At 41.2% G+C, this 14,323-nt stretch overlaps 1 protein-coding gene across 1 annotated transcript in view; it reads right to left on the reverse strand.

Moving 5' to 3' along the window:
- Positions 1-14,323, reverse strand: part of LOC140206277 (phospholipid phosphatase-related protein type 5-like) — a 192,278-nt gene that overhangs the window by 481 nt on the left and 177,474 nt on the right. The window lies entirely within an intron of this gene.

Consider the following 14,323-nt stretch of genomic DNA (forward strand, 5'->3'; position numbering starts at 1 on the left):
ATAAACTACCCATGTTCTGCTAGTAAGCTGCCAATAAAGATAATGATTGTATTGATTCTTTGAGTAATATTCTTGGATTTGCCTGCAAATAACAAACTGGCTAACAGCGAAGGGGTCATCTTTTGCATTCAGTGCTCCTCGATATTAGTGAGACCCGATGTAGACTGGAGGACTACTTTGCTGAGTACCTTCACTCTCTCTGCTGCAAAAGACAGGATCTTTCAATTTCAAGTCGACTTCCCATTCCCATACTGCTATAATGAGGCCAAACTCATGTTGGAGGAGCAGCACCTCAAATTCCATCTGGGTAGTCAATTTTCTAACACAGTAATTTCTTCCCCATCCATCTTTCACTTATTTCCATTCCCCATTCTGGTTACCCTTTCACTTCTCTTCTCACCTGCCCATCACCTCCTCCTCTTTTTCTCTTGTTTGTGATTTCATCACCTCCTCTTTTCCTTTTTCCATGGTCCAATATCCTCCTTTATTCTATTTCTTCTTTTTCAGCCACTTACCTCTTTCATCCATCACCTCCCAGCTTCTTACTTCATCCTCCTCCTCCACTCACTCACCCACCCTACCCCGCACCTGGTCTTACCTATCACCTGCCAGCTTGCACTCCTTCTCCTTCCCCCACCACCTTCTGACTTCTACCCCCTTCCTTTCCTGTCCTGATTAAAGGTCTCAGACAGATACATTAACAATAGATGCTGCCTGACCTGCTGAGTTAGTCCAGTATTGTATGCGTGTTGCACAAGGTTTCCAGCATCTGCAGAATCTCCTGTGTTTATAGCACTGAAGATGGCCCATTACTTCCAATAACACACTAGATAGTGAACATTCAATATCATTGTGCTTTTACAGATTATAGGCAATGCCATATTGATGGTTGGATGTAGAGATGATTCTGAAGAGAATGCCACAACTTCCTTACTCTGCTCAAGCCTCTTTAGACACATTGCCTCATCTTACTTAATACTGAAGCCTTCATGCCCTTGGCATCCAAGTATTACAATGCTCTCCTGGTTTATGCTTCCAGTCTTATATTTCTATGTTCTATCACCTGAGGTCATACAAAGATTAGCTACACATTTCTTAACAAATCTTTTCTGCACCTCTCAGTCACTTTCATTGGCTTATTCTAGTGTTAAAATGACCTAACAACTCTTTACCTCAGTAACCGACTCTCTTTGACTCTTCCCAAACCGATCACAAACCCTCAAACCATCAACATAATCTATGCACTTCTTCATCCTGGTCTCCTGTGTATTCCCATTATTCTTTGCTGTATAATGGGTGTCTAATCTTCAACTTGCTCTTACCCTGACTTTAATGTAAAGAATATTATAAGATTCCATTCCTGGTCACTGCAACTTAAGAATATAGATAATACAATAAATTTGACTGAGAAACAAGGTAAGGCACCAACAATGTCACCGCAGAACTTATTTTGGTACTCTCCAGGGACCAGTCTCTGATCTATCAGACCATAAGAATGAGGCCATTTGTCCCATTGAGTTTGCTCCACCATTTCATCATGGCTGATCCAATTTTCCTCTCAGCCCCAATCTCCTGCCTTTTCCTGTGTCCCTTCATGCCCTGACCAATCAAGAATCTATCAACCTCTACCTTAAATACATGTAAAGACTTGGCCTTCACAGCTGCCTGTGGTAAAGAATTCCACAATTTCACCACTCTCTGGTTAAAGAAATTCCTCCTCATCTCCGTTATAAAAGGACGCCTCTTTATTTTGATCTTGGACTCTCCCACCATAGAAAGCACCCTCTTCACATCCACTCTATCGAGGCCTTTCACCATTCAACAGGTTTTAATTAGGTCACCCCCACCTTCTCCTGAATTCTAGTGAATACAGGCCCAGTGTCATCAAATGCTGTTCATTTGACAAGCTATTCAATCCTGGATTCATTTGAACACTCTCCAGTTTCAGCTCATCCTTTCTAAGATAAGAGGCCCAAACCCACTCACAGTACTCCAAGTGAGGAGTAGCAGTTGCTAATTCCTAATAGTAACAGAAACATTTCACTGGTTTCACCACATAAAGGACTCTAAAGGTTATTTTCCTATCACTTTTAAACCTCTGTGGAAATGTGTGAACAGGTATTCTTAACATTTTACATAACTCAAGTTGCTAGCAGTCTGCAAATGACTGTATACAATATATAGTCTGTGAAGTTTGATGATTATTAGGTAGAACTAAAAATTTGTCATTATAGCAGTAAAAGTATCAGTATTCCCTGTTACTTGTATGTGAATGGCACAGCAAAAATCAAATATTGGACATCCATACAGTTAAAACTCAATATCTTGATGTAATCTGGGTCATGCTACTCCATAATTGGATTTGCAAAAGTGGCAATTTGCTTCTAGGCTTGCAATTGGTAGAAGCTAAATGGCCTGAAGCTAAGGTATTGACTGACAAATACCAATTAATGATACCATAGAAAGTTGTCTTGTTACTTCAAGTACAAATATTCATTAATGTGATGAGAGTAAGTTAATTGGCAATGAGAATGAACTATTACAAATGCCAGTTTCTAGTCCTTTAGATGTTATTTGTTGTTAGAGATTCCAAAATACCAGACTTTAAATTGTATTCCTGTTTCCTTTATGCTTTTCTCTTTCTTAATTAGATCCCTATTCCACCTCCTCCCCAAACCCACACACAATTTCTCTCCGGAAATCTGATTTAAATCTGAATTTTTCCACTATAATTTGCTCTTCTTTGTGCTTAAATTCCACACTCCTTCAACAGATATCCAGCTGATGGCCCTGTTCTCTCGCACTACTCCCTCAGGCCCCAGTTTTCCTCATTGCTTTTATCGTTCAACATATTGCACAACAAAATTATTGTAAAAACCTACATGTGTTAGGGAAGTCTAACTAATAGTAACTCATTAAATGTCCTGCAAATTCAGAACCCCACATAGTTGCCTTTCAAAGAGCTGTGACACTGTGCTTTCTTAATAAATGAAGGTATTTATTGTATATGGTGAATGTGGCCAGTTGTGCTACAAGGTCAGTTATGTTGTTGAACACAACATCACATGCACCAAGAGTGTAATTTCAGGAGGTCCTAACCCTTGAAGAATCCATTTCATGTAAATTGAAGTCACAACCGCATATTTAAAGGAAAGACAATTTGGATTAGGGTTAAATCAAGCTGCTATGCATCAGGTAATGAAAATGGCATCTTGATCTTCAGCCACCCCATGAATGTCTTGGGAAGAGGTGCAGAGGGCTCTCCATATCCAGGTGCCCAGGAAATGAAGTCAATCACTTTCACTCTATCTGCCGTGAAAGGTGGACTTTCCTGGTGGCCACACATTTTAATTCTATTTCCTGTCCTTTTCCAAAATGTTGGGGTATGGTTTCCTCTACTCCCATGATGAGGCCACTCTCCAGTTGGAGGAGCAGCACCATGTTCCATCTGCGTAGCCTCAAATCTGACAGCATAAACATTGATTTCTCTAACTTCGGGAACTTTTCCTCCCTCCCCCTTCTCACTTTTTTTCTTCTGGTGGACCTCCACTTTCCCTTTCACCCATGGTCCATTCTCCTACCAGATTCCTTCTTATTCAGCCCTTCACCTCTTCCACCATATACCTGCCAGATTTTACTCTTTCCCCTCCCCTACCTTCTTATTCTGGCACCTTCCCCCTTCGTTTTCAGTCCTGATGAAGGGCCTCGACTGTTTATTCCTTTCCATAGATGCTGCCTGACCTGCTGAGCTCCTCCAGCATTTTGTCTGATTTCCAGCGTTTGCATAATCTCTTGTGTTTACTCAATGACACAACCTCTTACTCTGGGAAGATTAGATTCAGGGTTAACTCAAGCTGCTGCACATCAGTCAAGGGAAAGGAGACCTTGATTTTTCAGCCACCCATTGAATGTCCTGTGAAGAGGATTGGGGGTCCTCCACATCCAGACACTGAGAAAATGAAGTGGCAAAAGTAGGAGTTGACCAAGAATTATATTGTTAAAATGGCTAAGCTATAATAAAAAAAACTGACAGTCAATGTTACTAAAATTGAACTTTAGAAAAGCTTACATATAAAAAAGTTAGCATTTAGAATTATAAATTAAAACTCTCAATAAACAAACAGTTCAACAAATATACCTGTATATACCTATTTAGCTAACCAGCAAATTCAGCATTTTCTTTATAGAATTACAGTATTGAAGTTTTTGACAGCTGTAACTTTGAATTTCCCTTTGTGTAAGCGGCAAAAGTAGAAGAAATCCTAAAGCACCTCAAAATAGCATAATTGTTTTACAGTAAAGAGGTTGAACAAATAAAAAAAACAAATTAGCCTTGTTCATTCCATCTCAACTCAAACAAAGCCCTTGATACAAAATAAGACTGGAAAATGTAGAAGGTCCAGAAGTGCTGAAATATTGCTCTGGCTAAGGAGTTCCCAACCTTTTTTGTGCCGTGGATCAATCTGATCCTAGGTTGGGAGCCCTTGCCTAGCTGGTATCCAAATGCAGATGCTACAGAAAGCACTGTTGAAGAATAACTTCAATATTGCAATGTACTTACCTATATTTATGAAAGATGTTTAAAGAACTTAAAAGAAACATTATCTTAATCCTCTTCAATTAACTCATAAAGCTATGAAGGATTATCATAATTAATTACAGCTCCCCATAATGTATTATGATTTATTTTGATTTGGCAGTAATCTTTGTCTAAATTTATGGTGTTTGTCTTTTAACATGATAACCAGTATAGATAGGGGTATTAGTCATTCCCTAACATTACCAGTAATATGGTTTTAATTTCATAGAGGTCAGCACGACAAAGTGTGCTGATGAAGGGTGTCAACCTGAAACATTTGATCGTTTCTTCCCCTCCATAGATGCTACTTGACCTGCTGAGCTTCTCCAGAATTTTGAGTGTATTACTCACGGTTTACAACATCTGCAGAATCTCTTATGTTTGTGGGAAAGTATAGTTGGGTCAAAATTCCTGTGATGGCATAATCTGAGCAAATTCTTATGAAGTAACATTTGTACCAAAAATTCAGATCATATTAGTAAGTCAGATAGAAAGCATAAGTATTTTTGTGGCTGTATACTGTACTTCTAGGATCTTTTGATTGTGCATTAGAGAAAACCCAAATAACTTTGAATGTTGACCGGCACTTAATGACTAGACGAAGTCAGAGAACTACAGATTGATTACAGGACAAACATCCATTCCACCTTTTAAATTCTTACTAGCTCTATACAAGAGCAACCCAGCTAGTCCCAAGTTTGTTTTTGTTTTTTGCTGTACCTTAAATTTCTCTTCCTTTTACTAATCCAGTTCTCTTTTAAATGCTATAACATAATACTCCTGCTAGTGTATTGCAGACATTAACCACTCACTGTGTAAAAGAACCGATCTTCTAGTCATTTTTGATTCCATTGCCAGGCAGTTTCATTTTATGTCTCGAAGTTCTTGACTTATCCACCTATTAGAGTTACTTCACTGCCCAGCAGTCACCTCTGTCAAATCCCCTTTCAACCTCCACTGTCCTAGCAATCCCTGTTTCTCTAATCCATTCACATAACTTAAAATACTTCAATTCCAGCACCACACCAGTGAATCTCTAAAGTACCATCTCTAAACCTTCAAGATTTTCTAAAGCATCGTACCCAGAACTGGACATGATACTTCACACTTGTGAATGCCTAAGAAGAATGTGAGCTGCCTTAATGACTATCGCCTGGTAGCACTCACATCTACGGTGATGAAGTGCTTTGAGAGGTTGGTCATGACTAGACTAAACTCTTGCCTCAGCAAGGACATGGACTCACTGCAATTTGCCTATTGCCACAATAGGTCAACATCAGACGCAATCTTGATGGCTCTTCACATGGCTTTAGACCACCTGGACAATACAAACACCTGTGTTAGGATGTTGTTCATCGACCATAACTCAGCATTTAACACCATCATTCCCACAATCCTCATTGACAAGTTACAGAAAATGGGCCTTTGTACCTCCCTGTGCAATTGGATCCTCGACTTCCTAACCAGAAGACCACAATCTGTGAGGATTGGTGATAATATCTCCTCCTTACTGATGATCAACACTGGCACACCTCAGGGGTGTGTGCTTAGCCCACTGCTCTACTCTCTCTATACCCATAATTGTGTGGCTAGGCATAGCTCAAATACCATCCATAAATTAGCTGATGATACAGCCATTGTTGGTAGAATCTCTGATGGCAAGAGGGTGTACAGGAGTGCGACATACCAGCTTGTGGAATGGTGTTCCCAGCAACAACCTTAAACTCAACATCAGTAAGATGAAAGAGCTTATTGTGGACTTCAGGAAAGGTAAGATCAGGGAACACTTACCAGTCCTCATAGAGGGATCAGAAGTGGAGTGAGTTAGCAGTTTCAAGTTCCTGGGTGTCTATTCCTCTATAAATAAAACCCAGAATCCTCTAACTGCCACTTTCAATGACCTATGCACATGAGATTGCAAGTGTTGGAATCTGTACTAACAAACAAGCTGCTGGAGGAAGTGGTACTGACTTTTTAACCTACTCTTTGTTTGTGTAGGGGAACACTTTGCATCTAGTGATCATAATGAAATCATTAATTTCAATATATTTATGGAGAAGGATAGGTCTGTTCCTTGAGATGAGATTCTAAATTGGAGAAAGGCCAATTTTGATGGTGTCAGAAAGGATCTGACAAGTGTGGATTGGGACAGGCTATTTTCAGGCAAAAGTGTGCTTGGTAAGTAGGAAGCCTTCAAAAGTGAAGATTTAAGAGTACAGAGTCTATATGTTCCTGGCAGAATAAAAGGCAAGGACAACAGGTTTAGGGAACCTTGCTTTTCAAGAGATATTGAGGCCCTGGTTAAGAAGATGAAAGAGGTACATAGCAGGTGCAGACAAAAAGGAACAAGTGACCTAACTGAGGAATATAAAAAATCCAGGTAAACACTTATGGAGGAAATCAGGAGGGATAAAAGAGGTTGCTCTAGCAGATGAGGTGAAGGAGCTTCCTAAGGGAAGATATATTAAGAGCACAAGGATTACAAGGGACAAAATTGATTTTCTTGATGCCCAAAGTGGTCATCTATGCATGGAGCCAAAAGACATATGGGAGATCTTAAATGGATTTTTATCTGAATCTGTCTTTATTCAGGAGATGGACGCAGAGACTATAGAAATACCCATGAGGTCATGGACCGTATACAAACTACAGAGGTGACGTTTGCTCTTTTGAGGTGAATTAAGGTGGATAAATCACCAGGGTTTGACAAAATGTTCCCTTAGTCTTAGTAGGAAGCTGGTACAGAAATTGTAGGGGCCGTAACAGTGGATATCTAAAATGTCGTCAACAATGGATGAGGTGCTGGAGGATAGCTAATGTTGTTCCATTGTTTAAGAAAGGCTCTAAAAATAACACTGTAGTTTATAGGACGGTAAGCTTGACAGCAGTAATTGGTAAGTTATTGGAAGGTATTCTAAGGGACCAGATACATAAGTATTTGATTAGACAGGGACTGATTAGGGATAGTCATCATGGCTTTGTGCATTTTAGTTTGTGTCTAACTAATTTTAACAGAATTTTTCAAAGAGGCTACCTGGAAACCTGCTGAAGCCAAGGCAGTGTACATTATCTACATTGATTTTAGCAAGGTCTTTGACAAGGTCCTGCATGGGAGGTTGGTTAAGAAGGTTCAGCTGCTTGGCATTCAGTAAATGGATTAGACATTAGAAGCTAAAGACCGGTAGTAGATGGTTGCCTCTCTTATCGGAGGCCTGTGCCTAGCAGTGTGCCACAAGCATTGGTGCTGGGTCTATTGTTGTATGTCATCTATATCAAAGGTCTATATAATAATGTAGTAAACTGGATCAGCAAATTTGCGGATGACACCAAGATTTGGGGTGCAGTAGACAGCGAGGAAGACTATCAAGGCTTGCAGCGGGTTCTGGAACAGCTGGAAAAATGGCAGATGGAATTTAATGCAGACAAGTCTGAGGTGTTGCGCTTTGGGGGTACAATTCAGGGTAGGACTTGTACAGTGAGTGGTAGGACAAGGAAGAATGTGGTGGAAGAAAGGGATCTGGAAAATCATATCCATAAATCCTTGAAAGTGGCATCGCAGATAGAGAGGATCATAGAGATAGCTTTTGGCACATTGTCCTTCATAAATCAAAGTATTGAGTACAGGGACAAGACAAAATCTGCAAATGCTGAAAACCAAAGTAATACACACAAAATACTGGAGGAACTCAGCAGGCCAAGCAGCATCTATGGAAAAGAGTAAACAATTGACTTTTTGGACCAAGACTCTTCATCAGGACTGGGAAAAAAGAGATGAGGTCAGAGTAAAAAAGGTGGGGGGAGGGAAGAAAGGAGTACTAGGTAGTAGGTAATAGGTGAAACTGGGAGAGGAGGAGGAGTACAGAACTGGGAAGTGATAGAGATAAAGAAAGAGATAAAAGGTTGGAGAAAGGGGAATCTGATAGGAGAGGACAGAAGGCCATGGAAGAAAGGGAAGGCGGAGGAGCACCAGAGGGAGGCGATGGGCAGGAAAAAGACAAGGTGAGAGAGGGAAATGGGAATGGGTAATGGTGAAGGAAAAGGAGTGGTGGGGTAGCGCTACTACTGGAAGTTCATGAAATCAATATTTATCCACTGATATCTTTTATAAACCCACAGATCCTCACAGCTACCTGGTATATATCTCTTCCCACCCTGTTACTTGTAAAAATGACACCCCTTTCTCTCAATTCCTCCATCTCTGCTGCATATGCTCTCAGGATGAGACTTTTCATTCCAGAACTAATGAGATGACCCCTTTCTTCAAAGAAAGGGGCTTTCCTTCCCCATCATCAATGTTGCCCTTCTATTTCACGCATGTCTGCCCTCACCCCATCCATCCGCCAACACACTAGGAATAAGGATCCTCTTGCCCTTATCTACCACCCCACTGGCCTCCATGTCTACCACATAATTCTCCGTAACATCCGCCATCTCCAACGGGATCCCACTACCAAGCATATCTTTCCCTCTCCCTGCCCCCAACTTTCTGCTTTCCGCAGGGATCGCTCCCTTTATGACTCCATTGTCCATTCATCCCTCTCCACTGATCTCCCTCCTGGTACTTATCCTTGCAAGTGGAACAAGTGCTACGCCTACCCCTACACCTCCTTCCTTACTAGAGTTCAGGGCCCCAAACAGTCCATCCAGGTGAAGGGGCACTTCACCTGTGAGTCTGTTAGAGTCATCTACTGTATCCGCAAATCCCGGTGTGGCCTCCTGTATATTGGTGAGACCAGATGTAGATTGGGAGACTGCTTCGCCGAGCATCCATACTCTATCTGCAAGACAAAGAGGGATCTCTCAGTAGCCACTCATTTTAATTCCACTTCTCATTTCCATTCAGACATGTCAGTCCATGGCCTCCTCTACTGCTGCGATGAGACCACACTCAGGCTGGAGAAGCAACACGTTATATTCCGTCTGGGTAGCCTCCAATCTTATGGCATGAACATCGATTACTCGAACTTCTGGTAATGGGCCCTCCCACTACTCCTTCACCATTTCTCTCTCTCACCTTATCTGCTATGTTGCTGTTGTATAAGACATTAGTGATCCTTAATATGGAGTATTGTGTACTGTTCTGGTCACCTACCTGGGAAAGATGCCAATAAGATTGAAAAAGTGCAGAGAAGGTTAACAAGGATGTTGCAAGGACTTGAGGATCTGAATTATAGGGGAACAGTTTAATAGATTAGGACTTTATTCCCTAGAACATAAGAGAATGAGGTGAGATTTGATAGAGGTATACAAATTTTGAGGGCTATAAAAAAGGTAAATGTAAGCAGACTTCTTCCACTGACTTTGGGTGAAACTAGAACTAGAGATCATGGATTAAGAGTGAAAGGTAAAATGTTTAAGGGGAACATGAAGGGGATCTTCACTTAGATGATGGCGAGAGTGGGGAACGAGCTGCCAGCACAAGTGGTAGATTTGGGTTCGATTTCAATATTTAATAAAATATTGGAAAGGTACATGGACAGGAGGGGTATGGAACGCTATGGTCCAGGTGCAGGTCGATGGTACTAAGCAGGTTACTAGTTTGGCACGAAGTAGATGTGACCTGTTTCTGTAGTGTTTTATGATTTTAATTGAAAATAGTGAACAATAAGAACTAAAAGAGTAGGTCCATTGCTGTGGGGAATATTAAAAGAAGAGTGCCTAATTCTCTTGTAAAATGTTCTACTGTGTGTTATTTTAATTGAGACATTAAATTGTCGAAATCTAGAAAGAACAAAAGCCTAAGACTATGCACTGGAACTCTCACAGCTAGAATTTCTCATGGCATTTTCATGACATCATTTTGTCTTTAGCAAGGGCAAGCAAAGTGGATATTATTCTGGTCTTTTTCTATCATTAATTTTTCAGTGATTTCTGGTCAGGACACGCATTTCTGAATCCTGTTAGTTTTTTGTCCGCTTATATAAGCCATTTTCTAAGGGTATAACATAAGCGGATATTTCCGCAGCTCTAAATAAAATCACAAAATCCTATCATTCTAAAATGGTTCTCTGCTTTTTTATAACCAAAGTCAGAGGTCACTTCCCATCTTCCATCTCTCTGTGGGGCAGCAGTTGGGTTTTTCTGCATGAGGGGAAAATATAAAGCGACAGATCCTTTTGCTAGATCGTAGCACCAGAGGCAGTTCGGATGACCATTTTGTGGACACAGAAGCTCTGTTCTCCAAATGGCAAAGCTGCGGAGGTGCTCTATGGGAGTGACGATTGCTAACGCTAGCACCTGTGAAGTAAACCCAGGAACATGCCTGCACTCGGGCATCAGCTGTCTGGCTGAAATGCACTCTCCAGTAGGTTCAGCTACTGCAGTCTGTCAGGGCACTGGAGATGAAAAGAAACCGCTGAGCACAGTTGGTCACCACGTGAACTGACTGCTGCCACTGCACCTGTTTATTAGGTTAATCCATTCTTCTATGATTAGTATCACTTTGTCTATACACATTACCCCTTGAGGTTTTGGTTTTTCAAATTGCTGTTTATTTCTCCTCTGTGATCTCTCTCTGTCTTTCCCCATGGCTAAGATATGAATCATAATCCCTCCTCTCCCTCTTTAAGAGGGTTCAGAAGCAAAAGGTCCTGTCTGGACAATTCTATGCTTTCTACCTATGGAGGCACATTAGCTAGTCCTGCTGCCTCACCATGACCCATGTTTTATTGAGGTCTGTCTGCGTGGAGTTCACCCATTTTCCCAGTGACTGCATGGATTTGCCTCCTTGAGATCCCGTTTCCCCCCCCATGTAGCAACGATATCAGGATATCAGGGCTGGTAGGTTAAGTGGTTATTTTAATCTTACGCCTAGTCTAAGTGGGAAGTAGAGGGATTGATGGAGAGTTGATCAAGCAGAGAGAGAGCGAGCACAGGTTATAGCAAAACAAGGGGGTGGGGAAATAGACTGATAGGATTGTGCTGAGAGCCAGTATAGACCCAATGGGCAAAAACGGAAATCTAGATAGCGCAAGAATTTTACTACCTCCGCAGAATATTTAGAAAATCTTGTGTAAGCTTTCCCTTTATATGGCTCCGTGTGGATGAACAAAAACATCCAAATGATGGGCTTTGAAACAAAGCTCATCAGGAAGAATGCAGGCTACAATAAAGCTAGCTGTTAAGTTGTCTTCCTGCTATGAGGGCATATTTTTTTTATGATATACTGTCACCCATGATTCTACAGACGGGTATGGTTGGAGATTCTATGCCACTGTTACAGCCTGATGCAGCCAGGCAACTGCAAAAAAAAATCTTAGATGTGCATAGAATGTAATTGTGTCCCTAATTGGAGCTTTGTGTTTGATAGCAACTGTTAGGACAGACAGGCCAGAAAAAAATTCAAGGTAAATTTATGATCAAAGTATGGATATGTCACCATATACTACCCTGAGATTCATTTTCTTGCAGACGTTTACAGTAAAAGAAATACTACAGAATCAAAGAAAAGCTACACCCAAACAAAGACTGACGAACACCCAGTGAGCAAGAGAAGACTAACTGTGCGATACTGAGAATACGACTTGTAGAGTCCTTGAAAGTGAGCCAATAGGTTGTGGAATCAGTTCAGTGTTGAGGCAAGTGAAGTTATCCACATCGGTTCATGAGAAAAATGTTTGTAGTGTAATGACTGTTACTGAACCTGGTGGTATGGGACCTAAGGCTTCCATTCTTCCTGCTTGTTGGCAACAGTGAGAAGAGTGTTTGGCCAGGATAGTGGGAGTCCTTGACGATGGATGCTCCGTTATTTGTGACAGTGCTCCTTGTGGATGTGCTCAATGGTGAGAAGGGCTCTGCTTGTGATGGACTGGGCTGTATCCACTATTTTTTGTAGGCTTGTCCATGCTTGGACATTGGCATTTCCATACCAGGCTGTGATGCAACCAGTCAGGATACTATCCATGGTGCATCTATAGAAGCTTATCAGACTTTTAGATGACGTACCAAATCTACACAAACTTCTAAGAATGTACAGGCACTGAAGAGGGCAAAGCACTCTTTTAAACATCCACCATAAAAATGATCATGTGGACAAGCTATGGGATGCACTACCCCAATTCAAAAAAAGCAATTTCAAAGAACTCAAAGTATCAAAGTACATATGAAGTATACAACAGACATCCATGAAACAAGGACAACTATGGACCCTGTTCAAAGAAAAACACCAAACTTCCCCCTACAACACACATAAAAAACAAACCGCACAAACACCAACAAAAAAGATCGAACGAAAAACGCAGATTATAAACACAAAAATTAAGGAGTCCATGTTCAGTTTGGCTCAGTGATCATTATCTGCAGGCTGTCCTAATTTAAAGTCACTCAAAGTAGCAATGAAAAAAAAATGACCAGAAAACACATCATGATATGAACTACAGTCCAATCCACAATACCTCAGAACTTCTGTACCATCCTCTGACAGCATCAAGGGACAGAGTCCCATTAAATACATGGACTTTCCTTTGGGAGCAGCGAGTGAGAGGGCGAGAGAGACTCTCACAGGCAGACACCTTCTCCAGCTCCAGGGAGTGAGAGGCTGGTAGATGATGCTGAACACTTGCATGCCTTCAGTACTCACCTTGATGTTTTCAGTCTTCCTCAATACCTTAATAAGCAAGATCAGTGAGAAATGGAGTTGAACTTGGGCTTGTGCCCTATCTCTAACCTTTTTGGCCTCGAAGCCGCTTGCCTTCCAAAACCCTCTCAGAGACAGCAAAGTGCCAGAATGTTCAACTGGCCCGAAAACTCCCCAAACTTTAGATCACAGGCTCCAATGGTACCAGAAATATATTTGAAAGAAAATGAAGATGTTCAAACGGCCCAAAAACTCCCTAAACTTTAGATCACAGGTTCCAACGGTACCAGAACCATATTTGAAAGAAAAAGAAGATGTAGAAGAAGTGAAGGAAGCAGTTCCATGGACCATCTCCAGGATGTCTTCCATGATAGTGTTGTTTGCTGGCACCATCTTCTTCGACAGCGCCTCCAAAGACTGTCCTCATCCATCTTCAAGGGATGGAGCACCAAGTTCAGAGGAATATCATCTCTAAGTCACCATGCACAAACTCAATATATCACAGCACTATCAAGTTCAAGTTTTTTTGTTATTCAACTCTAGTCGTGTATACTGCCAAGCGAAACAACATTCTTCCAGACCAAGATGCACAACACAACACCTCAAACAATCAATGCTTCAACACAATAACTCACACACAACACATAAAGCAATATTACCACAAATAAATTAACACATAATAAGTTGCATTTCCAACAAAATGTCAAAAAAGTAGAGTATACACTACTGGCACTTCATATGTGAGGAGACCTGGGTGGTTGCAGGGAGTTCAGTAATCTCATAGCCTGGGGGAGGAAGCTGTTTCTCATTCTAATGGTCCTTGTCCTAATGCTATGATACCTCCTGCCAGATGGTAGGAGGCCAAAGAGACTGTTGAACAGATGGGAGAGATCATTGACATTGCTGAGGATCCTGCATACACAGTATATATTTATATATTTATATGCATAAATATCTCAGATGAGTGGAAGAGATATCCTGATGATACTCTCAGCAGTCCTTGCAATCCTTTGTAGGGTCTTGTGGTCAGATGCCTTGCAATTCCCATACCAGACAGTAATCCAGCTGGTCTGGACACTCTCTAAGGTGCTCCTGTAATAATTGATTAGAATGGGTACTTCAAAGATATAACTGTAACAGTTTACTTTGGGACACCACCACCACGTTAC

This window comes from Mobula birostris, chromosome 12, assembly GCF_030028105.1.
Source record: "Mobula birostris isolate sMobBir1 chromosome 12, sMobBir1.hap1, whole genome shotgun sequence".
Classification (NCBI taxonomy): domain Eukaryota; kingdom Metazoa; phylum Chordata; class Chondrichthyes; order Myliobatiformes; family Myliobatidae; genus Mobula; species Mobula birostris.